Source organism: Marmota flaviventris, chromosome 17, assembly GCF_047511675.1.
Source record: "Marmota flaviventris isolate mMarFla1 chromosome 17, mMarFla1.hap1, whole genome shotgun sequence".
Classification (NCBI taxonomy): domain Eukaryota; kingdom Metazoa; phylum Chordata; class Mammalia; order Rodentia; family Sciuridae; genus Marmota; species Marmota flaviventris.
In genome coordinates this window covers 51,136,941-51,161,687 of record NC_092514.1, presented here as the reverse complement: position 1 = coordinate 51,161,687, position 24,747 = coordinate 51,136,941, and the positions used below count along the sequence as shown (strand labels likewise).

Genomic DNA, 24,747 nt, shown 5'->3' with positions numbered 1-24,747 from the left:
TGTCTCCTATCTACAGGGTCTTTTCACTTGGTTTCTGGTTTATCAGCTTCCGGCAGTCTCTGCTGCTCTTAAGAAGAAAAGTATTAATCTTCTTTATTTATTTTATGTATTATTTATGCCCCACCTGCTTCCAAAACCAATTTGAGGCAGCTAACTTCTCTTAATTACTTTCTACTCTTGTCCTTTGAAGCTTCTGGACTCTAAGGCTTCACAGCAGTGCCACTGGGTCTTTGATTCCTTCTTGAAAAGTACAATGTTGGGGAGTTGGATTGGATGATCTCTGGGCTCTTTGTTGTGACATTTTGAACACCCTTCCTAAAGGAGAGGCAGTTAATGACCAGTCACCTAGAGATGCTCTCTCACTCACTCTCCCACTTTTCCATTTCAGCTGCACTTCTGAGGGAACTAATTTTGCAACCTGATGTGTTACACTTGGCCCTCCATGCCAATGGATTTTTGCATCCATGGTTCAACCAACCACAGATCAAACGTATTTGGAAAAAAATTGCACCTGTATTGAACATGCAGACATTTCCCCACCCCCTTGTCATTACTCCCTAAACAATGCAGTATAAGCACTATTCACATAGTGTCTTGGTCTGTTTTGTGTTGCTATAACAGAATACCTGAGACTGGTTAATTTATAAAGAAAAGAGGTATTGAGCTCAGAGTTCTGGAGATTCAAAGCATGGCACTGGTGAAGGCCTCATGGAAGACAGTGTCACAATGGTGGGAGTCCTTGTGGAGGAGAGATCATGTGGTGAGACAGGAAGCAAGAGAGTCAGAGGAGGTGCCGGTTTTGCTTCTAATAACCACTTTCAATACAACAAGAATACACTCAATACAAGAAAAACATTAATCCTTAATAAAGGTGTATTACCTCGCCACTGAGTCCCATCAAAATCAACAAGCTTCTAACACATGAACTTATGGGACACATACACAAATCATTTCCAAACCATAGCACATAGCACTTACATTAGGTATTTTAAGTAAGCTAGAGTTGGTTTAAAGTATATGGGAGGATGTGCACAGGATCTACACATCTACACAAATACTACACCATATTTTATAAAAGACTTGAATATTCCTGGATTTTGGTAGGCACAGGGGATCCTGGAGCAGATCCCCTGTGGATACAGTGGAATGGCTGTATGTTTTCCTTTTTATTAAAACGTGAATTTTAAATTTGTTACATATTGTTATGGTTTGGATAAGAGGTGTCCCCCCAAAACTCCTGTATTCATGCAGAGATGAAATGATCATGTTATGAGAGCTGTAACCTAATCAATCCATCCTAGTTTGAGTACATCGACAGGCAGTCCATTCAGCCTACCTATAGGCAGGTGGGGCGTGGCTAGAGGACGTGAGTCACTGGGGGTGTGTCCTGGCAGGATTATACTTCTTGGGGCTCCTTCCTTTTCCCCTTTCTCTGCTTCCTGACTCCACTATGAGCTGAGCAGCCTCCTCTGCTGGGCCCTTCCCCCTGATATGCTGCCTCACCTGGGACCCAAAGCAAAGGAGTCAGCCATCTGTGGACCGAGACCTGTGAGCTCCAAATATACTTTTCTTCCTTTAAGTTGTTCTTGTTGGGTATTTTAGTCACAACAATGCAAAGCTGACTGAATACATACTATACATAACATATAATACCATTTATTGAGCACCCACTATGTGCCAGACACTGCTAGTTACCTTATATAAGTCATATTAACCAATTTATATAAAATTTCTACAATGTAGACATTAGTACCCCTGTTCTGTGGAAGGGAACAACCAAGGGTCAGAATAGGTAAGTAAGTTATGCAAGATGAAATAATAAGGTGTGTGCAGCCAGGATTCGAAATCTGGTCTCTCTGACCCTTAAATCAGATACTCTAAAGCTGGTCCCTGCAGAATGATCTACTCCTATGGGTCTAAATGAGAGAGAGAGAGAGAGAGAGAGAGAGAGAGAGAGAGAGAGAGAGAGAAATTCAACCCTGACATTGAGTTAGGGATGACCAAGGGACGCTAAAACAGCCGTGGAGAGAAGCAGTGTCTTCTCTTTGCCGTCTCAGCTTCTGGGTTAGGTGCATTTACGTGAATATACCTGTATGATGCTACTGATGTCGTGGTGATTGGCAAATGGATGGCAAATGGATGGACAAGGTCATACCTGGCTAGGGTCCTGAGGTTGAAAAATGGTTAGCCTCACCCACAGTGTGGAGGTGGAGGTGAAGAAATTTGCTTTCCAGGCAGAACACACAGCACATGTAAATCTCTTAAGATATGGTGCACTGGGAAGCCAAATGGTCTGGTAAGACCAGGGCACAGGTTCTGTCTACCAGCTGGAGAAAAGCTTGGAAATGAGGCTGGAGAGGCCAGGTTACGAACAGGCTTTTGTCCTTTGGTAATTAGTGTGGACTGAGTCCAATAGGTGATGGAGGGCCACTAAGGGATTCAAGAGGAACGCTGGGATCTGGTCTCATTTTAGAAAGTGCATCTGCTCTCTAACTCTTTCCACCTGACCAGCTACTGTTGGCCAGGTGTGTGAGGGAACCCCTCTGGGAGACCTCGTCTTCTTCTTTGGCCAGGATTCTCACTGTGTCAGCTGACACCTGTGTATAGAAGGTGATACATCAAGGACAGATAGATACTGTCAGAGCCTGAATGGGAGTCTGTGAGAGGAGTCCCCGTAACTCAGTCCTGAAAGGTATTTTCCTATTGTTCTTTAGATTGGAAGAAAAGCTGCCTTTGCCTCAAATGCCAAAGCACTCTGTGGGTAGATTTCCTGCCGGAGGTGAATCAATGCCAATTCAAATTCATCCAATAAACTCTGGAAAACAAAAATTAAATTATCAGCTCTCTTTCCCCTGGCAACTCCAATGAGCTGAATACTTTGCCTCATGTTCAGAGACCCGGAGGGGAAAATGGGCAACTTCTGGGGTGTAAGAGAAGTGAACAGAGAGAAGGGCTGGACACCTCAGGGTGGAGGTATTTTGTGTGTAGTTTCTCAATGCCCAGGCAGGATTGTAATGCCAGCCACAAAACTCCCGGGGCGACGCTTGGAAAATGGAAGTGGAGCTAACATCTGTAAACTGCTTGTCAGCTGGGAAAACATTTTCCAAACACGCAGCCTAAGGTGCCTTGTGCGGTGCTCATCAATTATCTGATACTAGGAAGTGCGGTTAAAAACCCTTCTAATAAAAAGTTATGAAAGTGGAGAATTAGAAAAATGGATATATTTTAAATTTACTTTCAATTCTACAAATTCGTTTTAGATTAAAAATCAGAAGTTACCATTGGGTTACCACTTGCTCATGGGATTGTTAGGACTGATGACAGAGAGTCTCAAGTGCTCAGTATTCTATTTGGCACATAATAAGCACTCAGTGAAAGGGAGTTGCTGTTATAGCTGTTGGTGCTTTGGGGACTCAGGTGTCCTATTACCAGCTCTGCACCATCCTGAGTTCTTGCTTGTATGTCACTTGGTTCTGGCCACCTCCTTATGCTGACCCTTGTCCATTTCTCCATGCCCACCTCTGATGAAGACTTCCAGTTCCTACACCAGCTTGCTTGACCAGAGCTCTGAACACTCATCTCCCAATCTGTCTTTGGAGTTTCTCCTTCTCCCCTGACTCCAGGGCTTGTAGGTGTCCTGCTAATGACCCTTTCCACCTCCTCCTGCTCCAGCAGGTCCTGAGATTTTGTAAATGGCCTGTGGTAGGCAGAATAATATCCTCCTTCCCACCCTCCTGAGACATTAAGGTTCTGTTTCCAGAAGCTGTGACGATGTTATGTTACACAGCAAGGTGGGGGGTGAAGGTTGAAAATGGAATGAAGGTGGCCCATCCGTTGACCCTGGGTAGGGGAACTATTCTGGATTATCTGGATGGGCCCAGTGGAATTACGAGTGTCCACATGAGGGTCAGAGAAGGGCAGGAGAATCGGGATCACATGGTGGATGCACGAGGGGCTCCAACCGCCATTGTTGCCTTTGAAGATGGAGGAGGCTGTGAGCTCAGTGTTGTGGGCAGCTTCTAGAAACAGGGGAAGAAAAGAATAGGTCCCCCCTGAGCTCTCCAGGAAAAACCATTCTGTCCAGCATCTTGGTTTTTGCCCAGTGAATCCCTTTGCAGACTTCTGACCTCTATAAGTGTAAGATAATAAATGTGTGTTGTTTCATATCATTAAGTTTGTGGCCATCATTTAGAGCAGCAATAGGAAACCAGTGGTCGGGCTGGGGATATAGCTCAGGTGGTAGGGTGCTTGCCTTGCATGCACAAGGCCCTGGGTTCAATCCCAAGCACCACTATCCTCCTGCCCCCCGCCAAAAAAAAAAAAAAAAAAAAAGAAGGAAACCAATGGTCTTCCCTTTCAGGATGACCATGTGCCACCTGGAAGATCAGCTTGGTCTTAAAGTCGAGAAGACAGGGTAACATGGATGTGGGAACATTTCCAAACAGACTGGGACACAGACCATTTATGATGAATGTTACCCACCCAGGGCTCACCCCGTCTGTCCAGTCCCATTTTGAAGCAGGGAGAAGAAAACTTTTCAGAGCTTTATAGAGTTCTCCAGTAAATACCTTGGTTAATCCTCCATGCTTTTCCTGATGATGCCTTTGGATTTTGCTGTCAAGGACGACATTTTCGTCTGACAAAAATACTTCAAGATGATCTTGAAAATTATCAAGTCATAGAAGCAAAAGATGTTAATGGGGATTTTCAAACTTTTTATTTTCTTAAATAATGGTCCCTTTTTATCCAGTAAATCATACTTGGACAGAAAAATTACAAAATAGAGGATGGGATGCTGTTTGGGTGGATATGGACTGACCACAGCCAGTGGAGAGGATCCTGGAATTGAGCCTCATTTAGTTCCAGAGAAACTCTCATCCTAGACGTGAACTTCATCTGACAGTTAATGCCAGGAACAGACTTGAACCTGGGCCTGTGGTCTTGGCTCTCAGACTGTGTTTTTTTTTCACCATACTACCTTGACCTAAAACCAAACTCTTGTTTGATTTCTTATCTCATTGATAATAAGGCAACACTCACAGGTATTCTCTGGTGGGTGGGTGGCAGAATATTTTTCATCCAGGAAGTTCAGGCTCAAACATGTTTCAGTTGCTAAAATTGTTTCTTCATTCTGCTTCACCCATTCTACAGGTGAGAAAACCAAGGTTCAGAAAGGTCAATCATATACCTTTTGTGCATTTTTCAGCTCAGACCTCAATCAGCAAGTCTCTTCCCATTCAAGACAATGAGAATCCTCTTCCTCTCACCCAGTTTGAGGGCTCCTGCCACCAACCTGGGCATTCTGGTGAAAAAGAGTAAGAGAAACAGGGGATTTCCCATTTATGGGAACCAGCAGACACACTGTGTGTGCTTATTGGAGCACAGGAGAGGAGAGTCACCTTCCAGGAAAATTGACGAAAAATAATAACATTCTTAAAGATTTCTCTTTGAGCAGGTGAGGTTAGATATGAGGACCTGGGGTAAGAAGCCAACTTGGGAAACAGATAATCTCCAAAATCTGGAGGAAGAAGGAAGGAGCCATCCTGGGTCCACACTGAGAGTTGTCACCATGATAACCAAGATCCAACTCACATCTTCTTCCAGTTCATTTAACACACAGGTACACGGTCAGTAGTTCTGATTCGGGAGTGAGGCTCTTCACAAATCCACCCTAGGCATCGCTGTGTCTCCCATCAGGACCAGCTGGTACTCACCGGCACTGCTCACCTGCCAGCATCTGCTCTGATTGGCGGATGGATGCCCGAGCTGTCCTTGGGAGTTCTGAATATCACTCCTGATATAAACACCAGGATCAGTCAAGGTCCTGGTGCCAACAGGAGAGGCGTGTGAGGTAGGCAGGACCACTGATGGAATCTGTTCTCAGGAAAGGGCGTTTTGACATGGGTGTGCTGGGAAGCGATGGAACTTTCCAACTGGCTTCCGCAGCCACACACTTTTTAGCACACTGCGCTGCTGCATTCCAGGTGATGAAGAGCATTTTTCAATTTGATGGGTTTCATCTGCATTTTATTAGTCTATTTCTGGAAAAACTACCATTTGTACATCATTTTCCTTGCAGTTTTGTCTTTATTATTCCCCTCCCCACCTCGGGTGGTGGGTCCAGGATTTGATTTTCTCTTAGCTCTTGGCACATTTCTCATCCTCAGAGCAATTTACCCTCTGTGACAGTCCATCTGTCTCTCCCGTCCCCATTTATGAATACTCTGCCTTTTCCAATTTCCCTTCTTTCCTTTGTCACGTCAGCCCTCGTCTCCCCTGACCTTTTCTAGCTCTTTGGATGGGCTGTTACTCCTTAAGGAGGCTGTTGGATCATTGGGGGACCCTGCAGATATCTCTGACTGGCTCTGTTGTCCCTCTCTCTTAACAGTCTCATTGACCTTTAGTTGTGTGGTAGTGGCTTGTGGTTTTATCTTATCCGGGGGGGAAAAAGAAAACTACAAGCATTAAATGTGTTCTTTCCTCCTTACTCTATGCCTGCTGGAGTTGCTGGGAGAGACCATATGGTTTGATGGCTTTTGATGGCCACCTCTGAAGTTTGCGGGGATTCTTTGATGGGTTACTGGTCACTGCTGTTGAGCGTCACCAACGTGGGAAGTGCACCAGGGGTCGGCACACTTTTTCTGTAGAGGGCTAGATCACCAACATTCTCAGTTTCTTGGAGCATGAGGTTTCTGCTGCAATGATTCATCTGCTCTTGTAGTGAAAAAGCAGCCAGAGACCAATGTAGAGGGAGGGACATGAATGGGTTCCAATAAAACTTTATTGATAAAACACAGGCAGTGGGTCAGATTTGGCCTGGGAACCTTAGTTTGTTGACCTCTGTTTTAGAGTAATTTTATTTTCTACCTCCTTACTTTTCTTGTATATTTGTGTATCTGTTGTTTATTTTAAAAGTGCCTCTTCAGAAATAAGGTTGTATTTTATCTTAGTATTCTTTTTTCCCCTTTTTCTTTGTGTTTATTTAGCTTTTTAAATTTTACATGACAGTGGAGTATATTTTGAAATATTATATGTATATAGAATAAGTAAAACTTGTTCCAATTAGGATCCCATTATTGTGGTTGTACATGATGCGGAGTTTCACTGGTCATATATTCATATATGAGGATAGGAAAGATATCCAGTTCATTCTACCATCTTTCCTATTCCATTCCCCCCTCCCTTCCTTTCATTCACCTTTGTCTAGTCCAATGAACTTATAATCTTCCCCTCCCTTGTCGGTTAGCACTCACATATCAGAGAGAACATTCTTTTTTTTTTTTGGGGGGGGGGTAGGGTGGGGATTGGCTTATTTCACTTAGCATGATAGTCTCCAGTTTCATCAATTTACCAGCAAATGCCATAATTTCTTTCTTCTTTATGGCTGAGTAATATTCCATTGGATATATATGTCATATTTTCTTTATCCATTCATCTGTTAAAGGGCACCTAGGTTGGTTCCATAGTTTAGCTATTGTGAATTGAGCTACTGTAAACATTGATGTGGCCACATCATCATAGTACACTGATTTTAGGTTCTTTGGATATATACTGAGGAGTGGGATAACCGGGTCAAATGGTAGATTCATTCCAAGTTTTTTTGAGGAAATCTCCATACTGCTTTCCAGGGTGGTTGCATCAATTTGCAGTCCTACCAGCAATGTATTAGTGAATCTTTCCCCCCACATCCTCACCAACATTTATTGTTGCTTATATTCTTGCTGATTGCCATTCTGACTGGAGTGCTTTTTTTTTAAAGAATCATTCTTTTTAGGTATACGTGTCAGTAGAGTGTATTTTGACATATATGCATGGAGTATAACTTATTCCAATTAGGATCCCATTTTTGTGGTTGTACATGATGTGAAGTTTCATGGTTGTATATTTTATATATGAACATAGGAAAGTTATGTCCCATTCATTCTTTCCTATTCCCATCCTCCTCCCTTCCCTTCATTCCCCTTTGTCTATCCAATGAACTTCTATTCCTCCCAACCCCCTTACTGTGTATTACCACCAAAAAAAATCATCCATCTAGGAATTCTTGATGGGGTCACCTTGGGAGGGAGAGAGTGACAGGGAAAAGGGAGGTTGGTGCAAGGTATTATCATATGCTATTTATGGCACGGCCACAGTGCCTTTCATTTAGGATGGTTGGAGGAAGTGGGCTGTGTTATAGGATGGTGATAACCTGAGCTGGGAGATGAAAAATTTGGCTCTAATCCTGGATATTTTGCTCAGGATCTGAGTAAACTTGGGTGAGTTGCTTTATGTTTTTCAATTTCACTGTTCTTATCTGAAAAATGGGGTTATTATTTTATTATTACTTTATTATTAACTTTAATATTTTGTACTATTTGATTTCACATCTCTGAACATCAGTTTCCAGCTAGTATGAGTTTGCATCTCAGGGCATTGTTTTCTTTTAATATCATAAGGATAATGTAGCATATGAATTATAATGAAATCTATGTGTAACAGGAAATTCAAATGTTAGTAGCTTATGATTTAGGTGTTTATTTTATTTTTTTTCCCAGTCAGTTGTTCAGGGATTATATGGTAGCTTCGTGATGTCAACAGGGACTCAGAATCCTGCTACCTTTCTGTTCTCTTAGTCTTTGTATATGGATTTTGTCATCTAAGTCCCTTCAAAATCTCAAGGTGGCCACTGCAGCTCCAGCCATCACATTTACATTTCAAGGAATGTATATATGTCAAAATCATTATATATGTATATATAATATGTATGTGTAATATATGTCATAGATATATAATATGTATATAATATATACATGCATATATAATATATGAATCTCCATGTATGTATAATGTGTCAAAATATACTCTACTGTCATGAATACCTAAAAAGAACATTTTTTTTAAAAGTACCCCAGTCAGAATGGCAATTATTACATTTCCAATTTAAGAATCAGAGGAAGCTGCAAAGGTAAAGGCCTTTTAAATAACTTGTCTGGAAATTCAGTCCAGACAATTGTGCCATTAGACAATCCCATCTTCCAGTATATGCCGTGTTTTAGATTGTTACATTACTGCTCTCTGTAACGTACGGGACAAAGAGATAGAACAGATACAAGGATTGAAAATAGCAGTTGCTGCCACAAACGGCTTTTTAGAAAGGTAAGAAATGGATAGGGGTCTCCCACCACACCCACAGTACAGAATTTCTGTATCACTCTGGACACATTTTTCCAACAAGGAAACAAATGAACTTATACAATGGACAGTGTAACCAGATTGTATTTCAGTAAGAAAGCATTCTGTAAGCCATCCTGTTTGCCTTAGTTGGTCTTACTATAGGTACCAGTGTTGTATTAGGTGCCATATTAAAAAGCAAAACAACATAAAGAGCTTGAGATGCAGAGGAAGGACTTGTGAAACCTCACTCTGGACCAGAATCACTTACCATACACATTTTCTAGAAGTGAACTAGATGGAAATCCAGAGGCTGATGAGGTGTCTGGCCTCCCCAGCTGGGGCTGGTGGTGATTCTCAGAATCACCACCAAGAATCCTTCTTCCTTCAGGTTCTGGGAATCACCTGCTTCCTAAGTTGGCTTCTTACTATGAGCCCTACTGACCAGAAGAAGCCTCTAAGAATTTAATCCTTCCATGGAAGACAACCCTTTTTTCCTCCTGTGCTCCAGTAAGTACATAGTGCCGTCTCCTCATTCCCATGGATGGAAAATGCTCCTGTTTCTCTTGACTCTTTTTCCACCAAAATGCTCAGGTTGGTGGTGACAGTCCCCACACTGCAGAGGGAAGAGAATTTTCATTGCCTGGAATGGGAAGGGATACTTACCGGTTGAGGTCTGAGCTAAAAGTGGATTCTCCCTTCACGAAATCCCATTGGACAACCCACTCACCACCTAGCTCAGCATTGGCAGCCCTTGTGTTATTGTCTAATTATGCTTTTATTATGTGGATACCACAGTTACCATGCGGTAGCTGGATAGGACAGCTCCATGAATAATCTTATGTGTATGTGTGTGTAGCATAAATATTATGTATACATACATAAAGTATATTATATATATATATATATATATATACACACACACACATATATATATATACACGAATACAATGACTAATCCTGTACATTCCTGCTCATTTTTTTTCTTTTTAAGTTGGAGATGCAGCAGAGCAGAATTTGGGGCTGGGAAGTAAGGTGGAGAGAGAAAATTAGAGTTAGGTGAAAATTAGGTTGGTATTGGAGAGGCAGATATGGCTAGGAGTGGAAAGAAAAGTTTTAAAAATAGTCATTCTGGAGAACATATTTGGATCCCATTCACATTTTTAGAAAAGTGCAGGTAAGTGACTTGTGATGGTTGGATTTTCCTTTTGTTTTTGGCCAGGATACTCCCAAAGAATAAATGATAAAGGAGCCATAAAGTGAAGATTGAATTTTAATAAGAAGCAAACTTTTTTCCTATTAAACAAGCTGTACATATCCATCTTATAAAAATTGCTGGAATGTGGTTAATCTGTTGTTCACATAATACCACAGACTGGGTGCGTTTTAACATAAAGAGAGTTATTTTGGCTCATGGTTCTGGAGGTTCAAGGTGTAGAGGCTACTTCTGGTTTTGGTCTTATTGCTGTCAGAGTCTGGAGATGGTGCAGGGCATCATATGGTGAGAGGCCCTGTCTCTAAACACATAGTTGGATTAAGTTTCCACCCTTTCAAAACCTCACAATGGGAATTAAATATAAGCATGGGTTTTGGAGGGGACAAACCATATTCAAGCCACAGTACTTGGGGGGCCCATTTGTGAGGTCTTTATGAAGTTGCTGTGTACAGATGGTAGCCTCCTTGTTTGGGTGGATGGACAAAGAGACTTGGAGCAGATCTTTCCTCAGGGAAGAGTTAATCCACTGGTTTTGAACGTTCTACAAATGGAAGACTCAGTGGCTGTTTTTCATCATGGAGAAAGGATGTGAGAGGGCCTTTGGTCACCTGGCAGAGATTGCTCTCTGGAAATCCTTTGATATACTAGCTGGTGCTTTGAAAAGATGGGTCCATTTGTATTGGGGTTAAGAAACCATTGGGGGAGGAAGGATCAACCCCTTTAGAGGTTCAAAGTTAGCAAACACTCCCAGATGGATTGCAGTGGGTCCCAGGCAGATGTGCTGATTGGAAAGAGGAGTAAGGGTTCCAAAAGGTACTCATTATGAGAGACTGGAGTCTGGCTCATGCCTGAACCTGGAGAAAAGGATCTGCCTGTGAATGTGAACTAAAGATCCACAAGACCCACACCAGGAGCACTATGGAGGATCGTCAAAAGGTGAACATCATGAACACCCAAAGATGGCCTTGGCTTGGCCAAGGATCTGGGAGAGCAAGAGGAATAATCAACAAAGAGGCAGCCGGCCAGATTTTTAGCAGCAACAGGGTCCAGTGGACCTAGGAGTTCCTCTACTTTTCTTTTTACCTAACAGTTGAAAATAGAACCGAGCAAGGTTGGTGATTCTTGGGCCATTCAAGAAGAGGGTGAGGCTCAAGCATGATAAAGTGAGCATCTTGCTTATATGAGAATGTTCGAGTGATTCCCTAATGGGTAAATAAGTACAAATATGGCTCATTGTACTGGCAGGGTGGTTCATGCTCAGTTACATTAGAAAATGTAGATAAGTTCAAAGAGAGGAAAAAATAAGTTCTAGTGTACGATAGCACCGCAGAGTGACTATAATTAACTATAATTTATTGTATATTTCAAAATAGCTAGAAAAAGAGAGTTTGAATGTTCCCAACACACAAAACAATGATAAGTGTTTGAGATGATGGATATGCTAATTATCCTGATTTGATCAATATACTTTGTATAATGTATTGAAATATCACACCGTACCTCAGAAATATGTGCAATTATTGTGTGTTGTCAACTAAAAATAGAAAAAGAAGACAGTTCACAACACCCATGATAATTATCCTAATATGTAATTGTATATTTTCTTCTAGATTTTTCTGTTTATATAATTATAGACATACATGATGGGAACACATTGTTTTAAAAATGGCTGTTTTTCTCTTTATAGTATATTATTATATACACTTTTCTTGTTAATATATAGTCATCTCAGTATCATTCAGAATAGCTGAAATATTCTAGTTTTGTGAGCACTGTATTTTGTGTATTGTATTTTTGTGGTTTGGATATGAAGGGTCCCCTCAAATCTCCTGCATTAATACAGGAATGTTCAGAGGTGATCTGATTCCATTATGAGAGCTGTAACCTGATCAGTGGATTAATCCATTTGATGTGATTGCTATAAGAAGGTAGGGGATGGCTGGAGGAGGTGGGTCACTGGGGGCATGCCCTGGGGGATGTATTATATCTTGTCCCCTGGCTCCTCCTCTCTCTTCTTCCTGGCTGCCATGAACTCAGCAGCTTTCTTCTGCTATGCCCTTCCACCATGATATTCTGCTTTGCTTTGGTCCCAGAGCCATCGAGTGGGCCAATCATGGACTGAACCTCTGAAATCATGAGCCAATAAACCTTTCCTTCTCTAAGTTGTTCTTGTTAGGTATTTTTGTCATAGCAATGAAAAACTGACAAACACAAATGTGTAGTCATGTATTTTGCTCCATAAAGATGATGTCATTATCTGCTTTTCTGTGCACCTGACTTCAGTTGGAGGCAGTGTTGAGCAGTGGCTCAGAGTGGTGGGATTTGGATTCAGGCAGGCTGTGGTATTATTTCGGGGTCTGCCACTATAAACTGTGTGATTTTAGGGAATCCATTTGTCTTAACTGTCAGTTTCACCAGCAGTAATATATATATATATATATATATATATATATATATATATATATATATATATGTATATATATATAAACAATGCCAACCTCAAAACACTGTTATGAAGATTAAATAATAAAGCACGTGATGTGTTTAGCACAGGATCTAACAGAATAATTATGCAGCCACGGGTAGGTACAACAGCCCTTCATTCATTAGTGCAATAACAGTTTCTGAATAGCTGTAGAGTGTCAGTCAAATGCCTGGACTGAAAAATTACAATATGGCCTCATCCCTACCCTCTAGAAGCTCATAGGTAACAGCTACAGAGGAAGGAGATAAGTATTGTAATATTGAGGAATGCACATAGGATCCAGGGGTTAGGAGAGACATGGCATTAGGTTTCTTGGGTGTCTGTGTTATATCAGGAACATAATCACCAGGCACTCGAATGCTTGTCTTTACCTCTTCTTTTCCCCAGGAAACAGAAGTGTAGTTCAATAAGAAATATATTTAAAGCTAGGCTTGGTGGCACATGCCTGTAAACCCAGTGGCTCGGGAGACTGAGGCAGGAGGATTGTGAGTTCAAAGCTAACCTCAGCAACGGCAAGGCGCTGAGCAACACAGTGAGACCCTGTCTCTAAATAAAATACAAATCGGGATGTGGCTCAGTGGTTGAGTTCCTCCGAGTTCAATCCCCAGTAACTTCCTCACTCCCAAATGTATGTGTATATATATGTGTGTGTATATGTATATATATGTGTATATATATATATGTGTGTGTGTGTGTGTGTGTGTGTGTGTATATATATATATATATTTTTTTTTTTTTAATTTGTTCCAGGAACAGATCTCCTAAAACCTTCAGAATTCATCAAGTCATAGGAGTGTCTTTTCATTAATCATAATGAGCCCCTTTTGATCAAACCTGAGTTTAGGCTAATGGGTGACTTAAGGTGGGTCCCTATATAGTAGCCTCAAGATGAGGCTGGCCACATGTAAGGCCAAGTGATCAGAGGGAGGGCACTTTCAGCCCACCACTGACCTCCAGGAAGAGGGGGATGCCTGGAGATTAAGGTCTCTAAAAGGGGGGTTGGGGCCCTGGGTTTGGTCCCCAGCATCGCAACAAACAGAACATAAACGATCTCTAAAAAAGTCTTGCAGAGCCAAATTTCCTGAGTTCCAGTTGGTGAGCACGTGGAGGTGCTGGGAGGGTTGTGTGCACAGAGCAGGGGTGGGGCTGCACTCCCACACCCTCCTCCTCCCCATACCCCACCACAACATCTCCCATCTGGCTGTTCCTGGTTTGCTTTCTTTATGATAAGCCAGTATCATATAAGACCAGAGTTGCCCTGAGTCCTGTGAGTCATTCTATCAAATTATCAAACTAGAGAAGGGGGACTGTAGGAACCCATGATTTATAGCAGGTAAATGAGGGGTACTGGAGGCCTGGACTTGCGATTGGCATCTGAAGTGGGGGCTGTCTTGTGCACTGAGCTTTTCCCTTGAGCATCATCGGATGCTGACTCCAGGTAGACAGTGTCAGAATTAAATTGAATCATTGGATACTCAGTTGGTGTTCAGAGAGTTTGAGAATTGCTTGGTGTGGAAAAAAAACCCCACACATTTAGTGTCAGAACTGGTATGTATAGGAAAAAAAAAGTGTTTTTCCAAGAAGAAGAAACCAGTTTCTTCGGACACCACAGGTAAGGACGACCAGGTCAACGACACAAGCAGGTGTCTGTGAGCTTGCTGCTGTGCGGCTCCATCCCCTAATTCTCTGTCTGCTGAGACTCAGCCTTAGGATGGCTGGCTGGCCCAAGTCGAGATCTTAGTTGATAAATTCCATTTCTGTTTGAAGAGGGGCTATTGCTTTCAGGGACAACCTAGATGAACTGAGCCACCCAGTTCAGGAGGAATGTTGGGGACAAGTTACACCCCACAGCCTAACGCCTTGAAGGTCAGATCTAGAGAGGGGCCACTTCTGGAATCTCAATGGAAGAGCACGTTGAGCAAGGAGCCTCATGCTTCACTCTATTTGCAAATATTAGGAGCATAAAACAGAGCTGTGATTTCCCCCTTTGATATCTGTACTGAGGAGGAGTTCTGCCTAGAGTCAAGGACAGAGGGAGAAAGAGGGAGAATGCTTCTTTAGACAGGGTCTCCTTGAACATGCACCATGTGTGTTTTGTAGCTGATGTGCACGGAGGTTTATTTTCTTAGGATAATTTTGTTTTATTTATATTAGGAACTTGAAGCATCTAATTTACACACATTGAAGGGCCACATTCAGCTTGGTGGGATAGGAGGCCTTAATTGCTGAGGGATTGTATAACAAGGGCAGGAAGAGGCAATGCTTGCACCTATTAAAGGAGGAGTCACATATGTGGACAGGTGTTTGTAGGGATTCTTTGTATATATGAAAGATAATCCTGGATCCATTAGAAATGCTTTTCCCACTCAAGCCCTCTGTTCCCAAAGCAAAGGGGTGATGAGTTAACATCCATAAGGGTCAAAGGATTATTCTTCTTAATATATAAAGAACTCTTATCAATCATTAAGAAATATAAGCCAATAGAAAAACAGACAAAGAGTACAAACAGATAATTTCAAAGAAGAAAAAAAAAGAAGACTGTCAATAAATATTTGAAAAATCACATACATTCTTTAATAACCAAGGAAATAAAAATTTAAATGATAATAAACTAGATATCATTTTTAAAACCAAATTAGTAAAAATTTAAAAAAATGACAAAATCTCGGATTAAATGGGATTGTGAGGCAATAGGAATAATCATATATTACAAAAAAAGTGTAAGTCAGTAGAGTCTCTATGGAGGGTAATTTGAAAGTCCAATTTGAAGTGCAATTCTAAATGAGCATGCTTTCACTCAGAAATTCCAATTTCAGGTTTTTGTTCTGGATAATATTTATCCATGTACACAAATATGTGCAAGGATGTTCATTCCATAATTGTTTGCAGTTGTGAAAAAGTTACCAAACTATCAAGTGGAAATTGATTAATTAGATGTATAATAATTTGATGTATTTAGACCGTGGAGATAGATTTAATTGTTTAGGATCATGAGACAGAGATATGCATGTACAGATATGGGAAGAGCTGCAAAGTCTATTTAAAATGAAAAAAAGATATTGCACATTTCACATAGTATAGATGTAACATATAACTTCATTTATTATTTTAAAAACCATATACTATATTCATATGTGCAAGACATACGCATACACACAGATATATACATATATGTGCATTTTTAAAAGTTTGTAAAGAGAAAACCTAAACTGTTGTTTACATATATATATTTTACACACACACATATATATTTTAATATTTTCTTAGTTGTAAATGGACTTTTATTTATTTATATGTGGCGCTGAGACTTGAATCCAGTGCTTCACACATGCTAGGCAAGTGCTGTACCACTGAGCCACAGCCTCAGCTCAATTGTTATATTGTTATGTGGTTATCGCTGAGGAGGAGAATAAAATTGAGGGTTTGAGGTGGAGGACAAATAGAAATTCTTTTAAAAAAAATTTTTTTTTTAGTTGTAGATGGACACAATGCCTTTATTTATTTATCTTTATGTGGTGCTGAGGATCGAACTCTGTACCTCACATGTGCTAGGCAAGTGCTCTACCACGAGTCACAACCCCAGCCCCAGGAAATTCTTTTTTAGTCTTTAAATTTTTTAGGGTTTAAACATTTAATTCTGAGAATGTGTTCCTGGATTATTTTCGAAGAAAAAGTCAGAGGTGTCAGAACCCATCTCATTCCAGAAACTGCAAAGGGGTGTTGGAGACCTGCTGAGCCAGACCACTGGGAGCCCAATGGGTCGGACTCAGTTTCAACTCATCATGTAGGCAGGGGACAGCTGTGGAGGGGCCTGAGGAGACAAGAAAGGGGACCAAACCTACATTTCTGATGGCTTCCCTGGCAGGGAACGTGAAAGGTATGCACTTTGCATTTACTAAATGGATAGAGGAGTGAATGACTGGGCTCTTGAAGTCTGGGTGTAAAATCACAAGTGGCACCTCTGAGGTGATGATTTTTTTTTCTCTTTTTCCAAATCAATTCAGAGAATGTCATTCAGCTTGAAAAATGAAGAATCTGGATTGAATACAAGATATAAGGCACAGTCAGCTGCTTAGTGTGATTGTTCTCAATAGCTGGGCCTTGACTCCTTGCTGGTCTGTCACAGGCAATTTGTTGGTAGTAATTAAGTAGCAGTGTTTGCAAATGATTGACACAATAGAAGAGAGCAGCCTCAATATTCTATCTATCAAAGTCTCCCTGCTTCCCAAGTACTCATGGCGTTCTGATGGACGTGCTTTCTTTGGGGTTGGGAGAGGAATGGGTGCCAGGCAGGGTACTGGGAAATCTAGCTGAGTCTGGGGCATCAGAGAAGGGGTCCTATCTGATATTGGAGTGGGAAAACATTACAAAAACCTCTGTTCCAAGGAAAGGAAAATTGCCCCCCTTAAACTCAAAGTATTGTAGAATGGAGTAGGTTATGATAGAGGTTTTTTCTCCATTCATCCTATCCCCAGGCAAAATCCTTGAAACTAACCATTGACCCTTGTATTACCAGGGTTCTCCAGAGGAAGAGAATCAACAGGAAGTACAATTATAAAAAGGAGACTTATTAAGTTGGCTCACGTGACCAGAAGCTGGATATCCACAATGGCTGTCTGCAGGCTGGAGAGCTGGAAGAACCAGTAGCTGCAGAGTCCAAGAGGCTCAAGCCCCAGAACAAGAGGGATCAACTGTGCTACCCTAGTCTGAGACTGAAGGCTTCTGGGGAATTACTGGCAGAGTCTGCTTTGGAAGAGTGAAGAAACGAGAGTCGGATATCCTCAGATGATGGCAGCAGTAATCAAGAACCCCATCCAAGAAGAATTGAGCTTGTATCTGATGCTGCTTCCTTATTCTTCCAACTTTATTCCATCCAAGCCATGATCCTTTTTTTAAAATTGATTTTTTAAAAAATACATGATAGCGGAATGCATTACAATTTTTATTACACATATACAGCACAATTTTTCATATCTCTGGTTGTATATAAAATATGTTGACACCAATTTGTGTCTCCATACATGTACTTTGGATAATGAAGTCTATCACATTCCACCATCATTGCTAACCCCCTGCCCCCTCCCTTTCCCTCCCACCCCTCTGCCCTATCTAGAGTTCGTCTATTCCTCCTATGCTTCCCCTCCCTACCCCATTATGAATCAGCCTCCTTATATCAGAGAAAACATTCGGCATTTGTTTTTTGGGGATTGGCTAACTTCACTTAGCATTATATTCTCCAATGCCATCCATTTACCTGCAAATGCCATGATTTTATTCTCTTTTACAATTCCATTGTGTATACATGCCACATTTTTTTTTACCCATTCATCCACTGAAGGGCATCTAGGTTGGCTCCACAGCTTAGCTATTGTGAATTGTGCTGTTATAAACATTGATGGAGCTGTGTCCCTGTAGTATGCTGCTTTTAAGTCTTTTGGGTATAGATCGAGGAGAGGGATAGCTGGGTCAAATGGTGGTTCCATTCCCAGATTTCCAAGGAATCTCCATACTGCTTACCATATTGGCTGCACCAATTTGCAGTCCCACTAGCAATGTATAAATGTACCTTTTCCCCATATCCTTGCCAACACTTATTGTTGTTTGCAAGCCATGATCCTATTGGACAGTGCTGCCCACACTTAGGGAGGGTTTCTATTTCAGTTGGCTATCCCACATGCGAATCATTCCTAGACACACCCTCATTAATACACCCATAAGCCTTTTAATCCTTGGCATCTCTTAACCCAATCAAGTTGACAATTCAAATTAACCATTACAACACTGATGCTCTGGTCACTACTAAGCTGTTCAATTTGACAGTGTTGTGCTGGTAAAACCAGCTCTCTAGTGGGGAAAAGCCCTCATTTTTAGTGTTTGCCAGTTTCTATGGTATAAATGTAAGCTGGTTTCAAACTGCTAAAAGTTTAACATCAACTTGCAAAATTCTTGAATACTTTACAAGAAGTTGTGTTCCAATAAAACTTTATTTGTAAGAATAGTCAGGAGGGTGATCTCTTTGTTGAGAAAAGCCTTGGTCCTGGGGAAAGGGTTTGAGAATTGAGATTAGATCCTCTGAGCTTAATACCAACTGCTGGACCATAGTCAAGTTAATTAATCTTTCTGAGGTTGTTCAGCCATAAAATTCAGGAGGATAACCCTAACTGACAGGGAGAGTTGGGAAAATTGGATGAGTACATATCAAGTGCTTATCCCAGAGCCTGGCATATGGAGTAACTGCAGCTTTCATCATTACTGTCATTATTCTACTCTATATTCAAGTAATCTACGAGTCTAAGAATTTTTAATTTGGGTTTCTCTGAGACATAGGCTGACAGCTCCCAGGTGACATTTCCTCTGAGAAACAATAAACAATTTGAGTAAGTCCTTATCTGGACTTATGCCAGGTGGAGAGATAAAGAGATGCTCTGGGGACAGCATTCTGATTGGGCTGGTTGGGACTCTACTCCCCACCTTCTGGCACATTTCTCCGGGCAGCTGCACTCGGGGTAGCCTGTGCCTCTTTTCCCTCAAAGGCCCCATCCCTACCCTGAGCTCAGGGAGGCTCACACAGGACACTCCATGTGTTACCTGGTCCCTCACTCCTGTCTTTGGCGTTCCTTCCCCAGGCCTCCATCAGAGGACCTCTCATCTGGCCTTTTGGTTTACAGGACCACAGATCTTGCAGGGCAGGTGCAGGACTGTTTCCTCCAAGATGCAGCTTTATTTCCTGTGACTGCTGACTGGTTGTTCTGTTCCTCTTTCACCAGAGGGGAGTCCCTTGCATATCCTCTAGCTGGCATATGACTCAGAATACTCCTCTTAGCCTGGGAGGTTAACATGACAGGTGGAATGAATGAGTGATCTCTGAGTAGCTTCTCTCAGCACTCACTCACTTGTTATTTCATTCATTCTACATTAACTGGGCATCTGCCCTGTGCTAGGCATCATACTTGGTGCTCAGATTTCACATAAGACATGGTGCTTGGGGGCTGGGGATGTGGCTCAAGCGATAGCACGCTCGCCTGGCATGTGTGCGGCCCGGGTTCGATCTTTCAGCACCGCCGAAAACTAAAAAGTAAATATTAAAAAAAAAAGACAAGGTGCTTGCCTTCAGGGATTTACTAGTCCAGCAGGTGATAGGGAAGCAGTTCATGGTACAAGCATGCACATGGGGAGGGGCAGGTGGTTCAGATGAGGAAGTCAGAAGGGCTTCTGGCAGGACGTGGTACTTAAAATTAGCTTTAATAAGCAGGAGAGAGGCAGGAATTGGGGAAGGATGCTCCAAGTGGAGGGGAAAGCATACAGCTTGAAATACCATGATTTGTTTGAGGCTTTGCAGGAGTGTGTGTAACTGGACCACAGGGTATGGGGAAGCATTTGGGGGTCCTGGGTAGGGGAGGTAGATGGGGTCAGATAATGCAAGGCCTCATGGACCAGACTAAGTGGCTTGAATCTCATTTTTATTCCTAGGTGCAATGGGGGACCTCGGAAGGTGTGAGCAAGGAGTAACAAGTGGGGTGTGTCAGGGATGTGAGGGGCTGACGGCAGTGACACTGTCCTGGGGCTGCCAGGGAACCTCCCAGAGACTTCCTCAACAGATCAGCTCTGTCGCCACTGCTGTCGGAAACCCAGAGTGTGAAGCACTGTTAATTTTTCTCTCTTTGCATTTTTTTTTTTGGACAAAAGCGTAAGAAAATGTCATTTACACTCTGAAGAGTGTTTTGCCCAGGGCAGAATTGGACGGCTGGCCCAGCCTGCCACACTGTGACAGTTGCTGTACAGAATGAGGTGCTTGGTGTGAATAGGCAATTAACAGTCCCAGCTGTCTCAGGGAGAACGCCACCTCCCGGGCCCATTCTTGCTCCGCTGCCGTCTTGCTTAGCCTCGGTTTACCCCTGCCTGCTTTTTGAAGGTGCCAGGAATCCAGTTGTCCCCTTTTGCACTCCTAACCTCCCTGGAAGCAGATGTAGGGTGGTATGAAGCCTTGTGTCCTCCATACCATGCTTAGAGTTGCAGGTACTTAGTGGATACTTTATGAAGGTGGACTTTAAATCTGATTTTTAAAAATCTTGATTTATTTGATAGATGAGGAACTTAGGGGAGAGGGAGAGGGAAAGAGAGGGAGAGGAAGGGAGGCAGGGAGAGAGGGAGAAGGAGCTAGGTGACATATGTTGCTCATTTCGCCCTCACGGCAGGGTGCTATCATGATTTTCACAGATAAGAAAAATGAGGCCCAGAGAGGCCAAAGCATTCACCCACATTTGTGAAACAGATCATTGCCCAATATGGATCTAAAATCAGGCCTCTTTCCCACAGATCCCCAGGCCACTGGTGAGTCTTTTAGTCTTAGGGGTCCAGTTGTTACTTGGCTTCTGATGCTTTAGCATGGGCTGTAGCTGTTGTTCTGGGGAGGCTGCCATGTCCCCGCTGCCCCAGGCACAGTGGGAAAGCCTTGGCCAAGGGAGTGCATGGAGCCTAGCACCATGGGTGAGTGACACTTGTGAATCCAGCGACTCTCAGGTGTCTGGAGCAACCGAAGGGCTGGTCGCTGCAGCTGTGGTCTTTAACAGAGTCCAGACACTGTCAGCCCTCCTACCAAGGGATAGCACTTCCAGAGTAAGTCCCTCCACCTCGCCATCCTCCCCTCCTCCCTCCTCTATGGTCTCCTGTTTTTGGTGGGACCAAACAAATGCGAGAGAGGGAGCCAGAGAGGCTATGGGTTCACAAGGTCAGTCTCTTGGGGCACAGAGCAGAGTGAAGAAGGGTCTAGAAGGGCAAAAGGAGACAGGAGTACCCTGGGGAAGTGAGGAACTTCGGTCCTGGGACTTGTGGATGGACTGATCCAGGACTCAGGTGTCTGCCGAGTGCTTGCTCCTACAGAGACATTCCTGATCATGGGTGCCTCTGTTGGTGGGAGGTGAGCCTCGTCTCCCTGTCCCAGGCATTGCACAGGGTGAAGGCGAGGTCCAGGCTGATGGAGTGAGACTCTCACCTCCTGCCTAGCAGGCTCAGCTTCCTCCCAGGGCAGCACTAGCCAGTAAGAGCAGGCAAAGCTTCTCAAGAGCAGGGTGGGCCCGAGCTGGGCTGATGTCTCAGGAGACAGAGTGGCCGATGTGTCTTCAGGTAGGGTGTGCTGGCGTCCCTCCATGTGTCTCCATCCAGACTGTACCATAGGCAGTGCCATAGGCTCATCCAACTATTTCCATTTTCCCTTGGATTCCAGGAAAACTACTATTTCCTAAGGTTTTTTTTTTTTTATTTAATTTTAGTTTTTTTGCCATTAGTATGGGGTCATGTGACTGGATTCTGTCAGCTAAGATGTGGCTAGAAATGACACATGGTGTTTTCAGGCTTGGCCATAAAAACCTCTTGAGTCATTGTTCAGGAACTCTCTGGTTTTTCCATATAAGTAGCTAGAAGCAAGAACTCTCTTCAAAATTGATAGTAGTGGTTGTGTGTTTAACATGTCAGTCTCCTCAGTAAAAGAAACCTGGATCCCTGAGTCACCCACTGCTTGGAGGAGAGCTTCCAAGGGAAGTTGACTTTGAACTGTAATGTGAAGCTATGGACTGAGATTTTGGTGTTGATGATGACAGCAGCTAGTTTTAATTAACTTCACTAATTAATACATCCTCCTCTTTCTAGTCACTGGCTAGTCTACCTATTGATGATACCACGAATGTACACTTTATGGATTGAGTCCTAAATGGAGGTATTCAGGGGAAATTTTTTATTGGTCTATGGGGGGAGATACGCTCTGTCTGGGTGTTCCAGTCTTAGAGAAGGATGGAAACGATACTTACTTAGCCCTGACTATGTGGTCAACACTTTGCTAGATACACATCTTTTAAATGCTACGCATTTTCAGGCATGTTAACTTGCTTAGCTCTCTCAATAACTGGGAGAGTCAGGTATTATTTATTATTCATTACCCCTGTTTTGTATAAGAAGACACGGTGGCTCAAAGAAATTAAGTAACTTTCCTATCATTGCATCGTGGGGGAGCCATCAAGTGGCTAATAATTGGAAGATGGGTCCCTCCGATGAAACCATACAAGGAAGTCTTTCAAAACGGCATATGAAGAAGAAGTAGGTTATACGAATGTTATCTGTAATGCAGAGAGGACACAGAATAAATGAGCTGTCAGAATTCAGAAAGCTTCTCCAAGCAACGTGTAGAGTGCATGTATGTATTCTGAAGCCCTGGGATAGGAATCTATGTTCAATGCCTGTTATCTCTTCCTTTTATTGATAATCAACATTCCTTTAGAAAGTGGTCAGTCTCTAACCAGAACTTCCAGGATCATTCCTGGTCAATTTTCTAAATAACCCATTGTGTAGCCACATTTCACCACGAGGGAAACCAGGCCTGGGGGGGGTGGGCCTGCACCTCTGGCAGGAGGAGTAACTGGCACAGAAGTTCCCAATCTTGACAAATCTCCCCACCCAAATGAAGAGCTTACCTTACCTTGCTTCTGCTAAACAGCTTTTTTTGGGGGGTGGGGGTGGAGGTGCTGTTACAGATTTCAGTACTATGAATATCAACCTATGACTTTCTCTCTCTCGCTCTCTTTTTTTTTTTTTTTCCAAGACATTAGTTTTTATAGAACATCCTCAGTGACAGCCCAATCAGCTGTGTCTTTGATCTCAGACAAGAGCTAAGGTGGGGTTGTTTCTTGGGGTTTCTTCTAGGGTCGCCAGATTTCTCCTCCTTTGGATCAAATTGTACGATCCTACTAAGCCTTCCTTGATGTCACTGATGCTCTCCCACTCTGGCTTTTCCAGAAAGCCTGGGTTGTTTGGCACAAGAGTGGCAGTCGAGCTGTCTGGATTCCTGGATTTGGGCTGTTTCTACCATTTTATCTTGTCAGTACCCAGATTCTATTGAAAAGATTTATTATCCATTTTTTCATCCTCTGCTTCACTTGGGTGTTTGACAGATCCTTAGTTATTTTCCCACTTTGGACACAGCAGGAAGCAGTCTGGGTTCTCTCTGATGTTAGGCTTCTCACTATAATTGGTTTGGGTCTCTATCATGCAAACTTCCTTCTGAATAATTCTGCAGCCACCGTCCAGAAGGCAGCCTCAATGGTTTGACAGTTGTTTTATTTTACTGGAAATGAAACAATATCTCTGAGCTTCCATGACTATTCCCTGCCCATCTCTGGTTGGGAAAGAAAATCAGAAATGGCATATCTGAGCTGCCCACTCTCAATTCATACTGCTCTCAAGGCAGGGAGTTCTAGGACAAGCTGCTGAGTCGAGGATGAACTCACTTCTCTTTGTCCAAAAGATTTAAAAAAATGAATGTGTAGGGTGGTGATCTCCCAGTCCCTGAGTAACCCTGGTGTGAGAAGGGACTCTGACATTTGGAGACAGAGGGATGAGGATGCAAGGTGCAGTGGGTCTGAATCCTAGTTCTGCCACTTAGGAAGAGTAGGCTTTGGGCAAGTTACTTTAACACTCTGAACCTCTGTTTGGTTCACTGTGTTTGGGGATAGCAAGTATTTATTTTTAATCACATAAGACCGTGGGAATGTTGGATGAATCATACCAGTCAAGTGCGTAACATATGGCCTGGAACGTGAGATGGTATTCGATGACCAGCAGACATGACGATTCACCGTATTTTCCCTCCGAATCAAGTGGGATGCCAAACAAATTTAAGCAAGGCTGTGTTCTACAGGTCAGAGGCTGATTATATGTTGTTATGGTTTAGATAGGAGGAGTCCCCCAAAAGCTCATGTGTGAGACAATGCAAGAAGGTTCAGAGGTGAAATGATTAGGTTATGACAGTCGTAACCTAATCTGTGGGTTAATTGCTCGATATGGATCAACTGGGTGGGAACTGTAGCCAGGTGGGGTGTGGCTGGAGACAATAGGCAACTGGGGA

At 42.6% G+C, this 24,747-nt stretch overlaps 1 long non-coding RNA gene across 1 annotated transcript in view; it reads left to right on the top strand.

Annotated features, from left to right (window-relative positions):
* The window catches only part of LOC114083391 (uncharacterized), a 41,519-nt gene extending 22,667 nt beyond the window's left edge, over positions 1 to 18,852 (top strand). The window contains exon 4 of the long non-coding RNA XR_011705138.1: positions 17,371 to 18,852. This is a non-coding gene — a long non-coding RNA (uncharacterized lncRNA). The remainder of the gene's footprint in view (positions 1 to 17,370) is intronic.
* Positions 18,853 to 24,747: the final 5,895 nt, after the last annotated feature.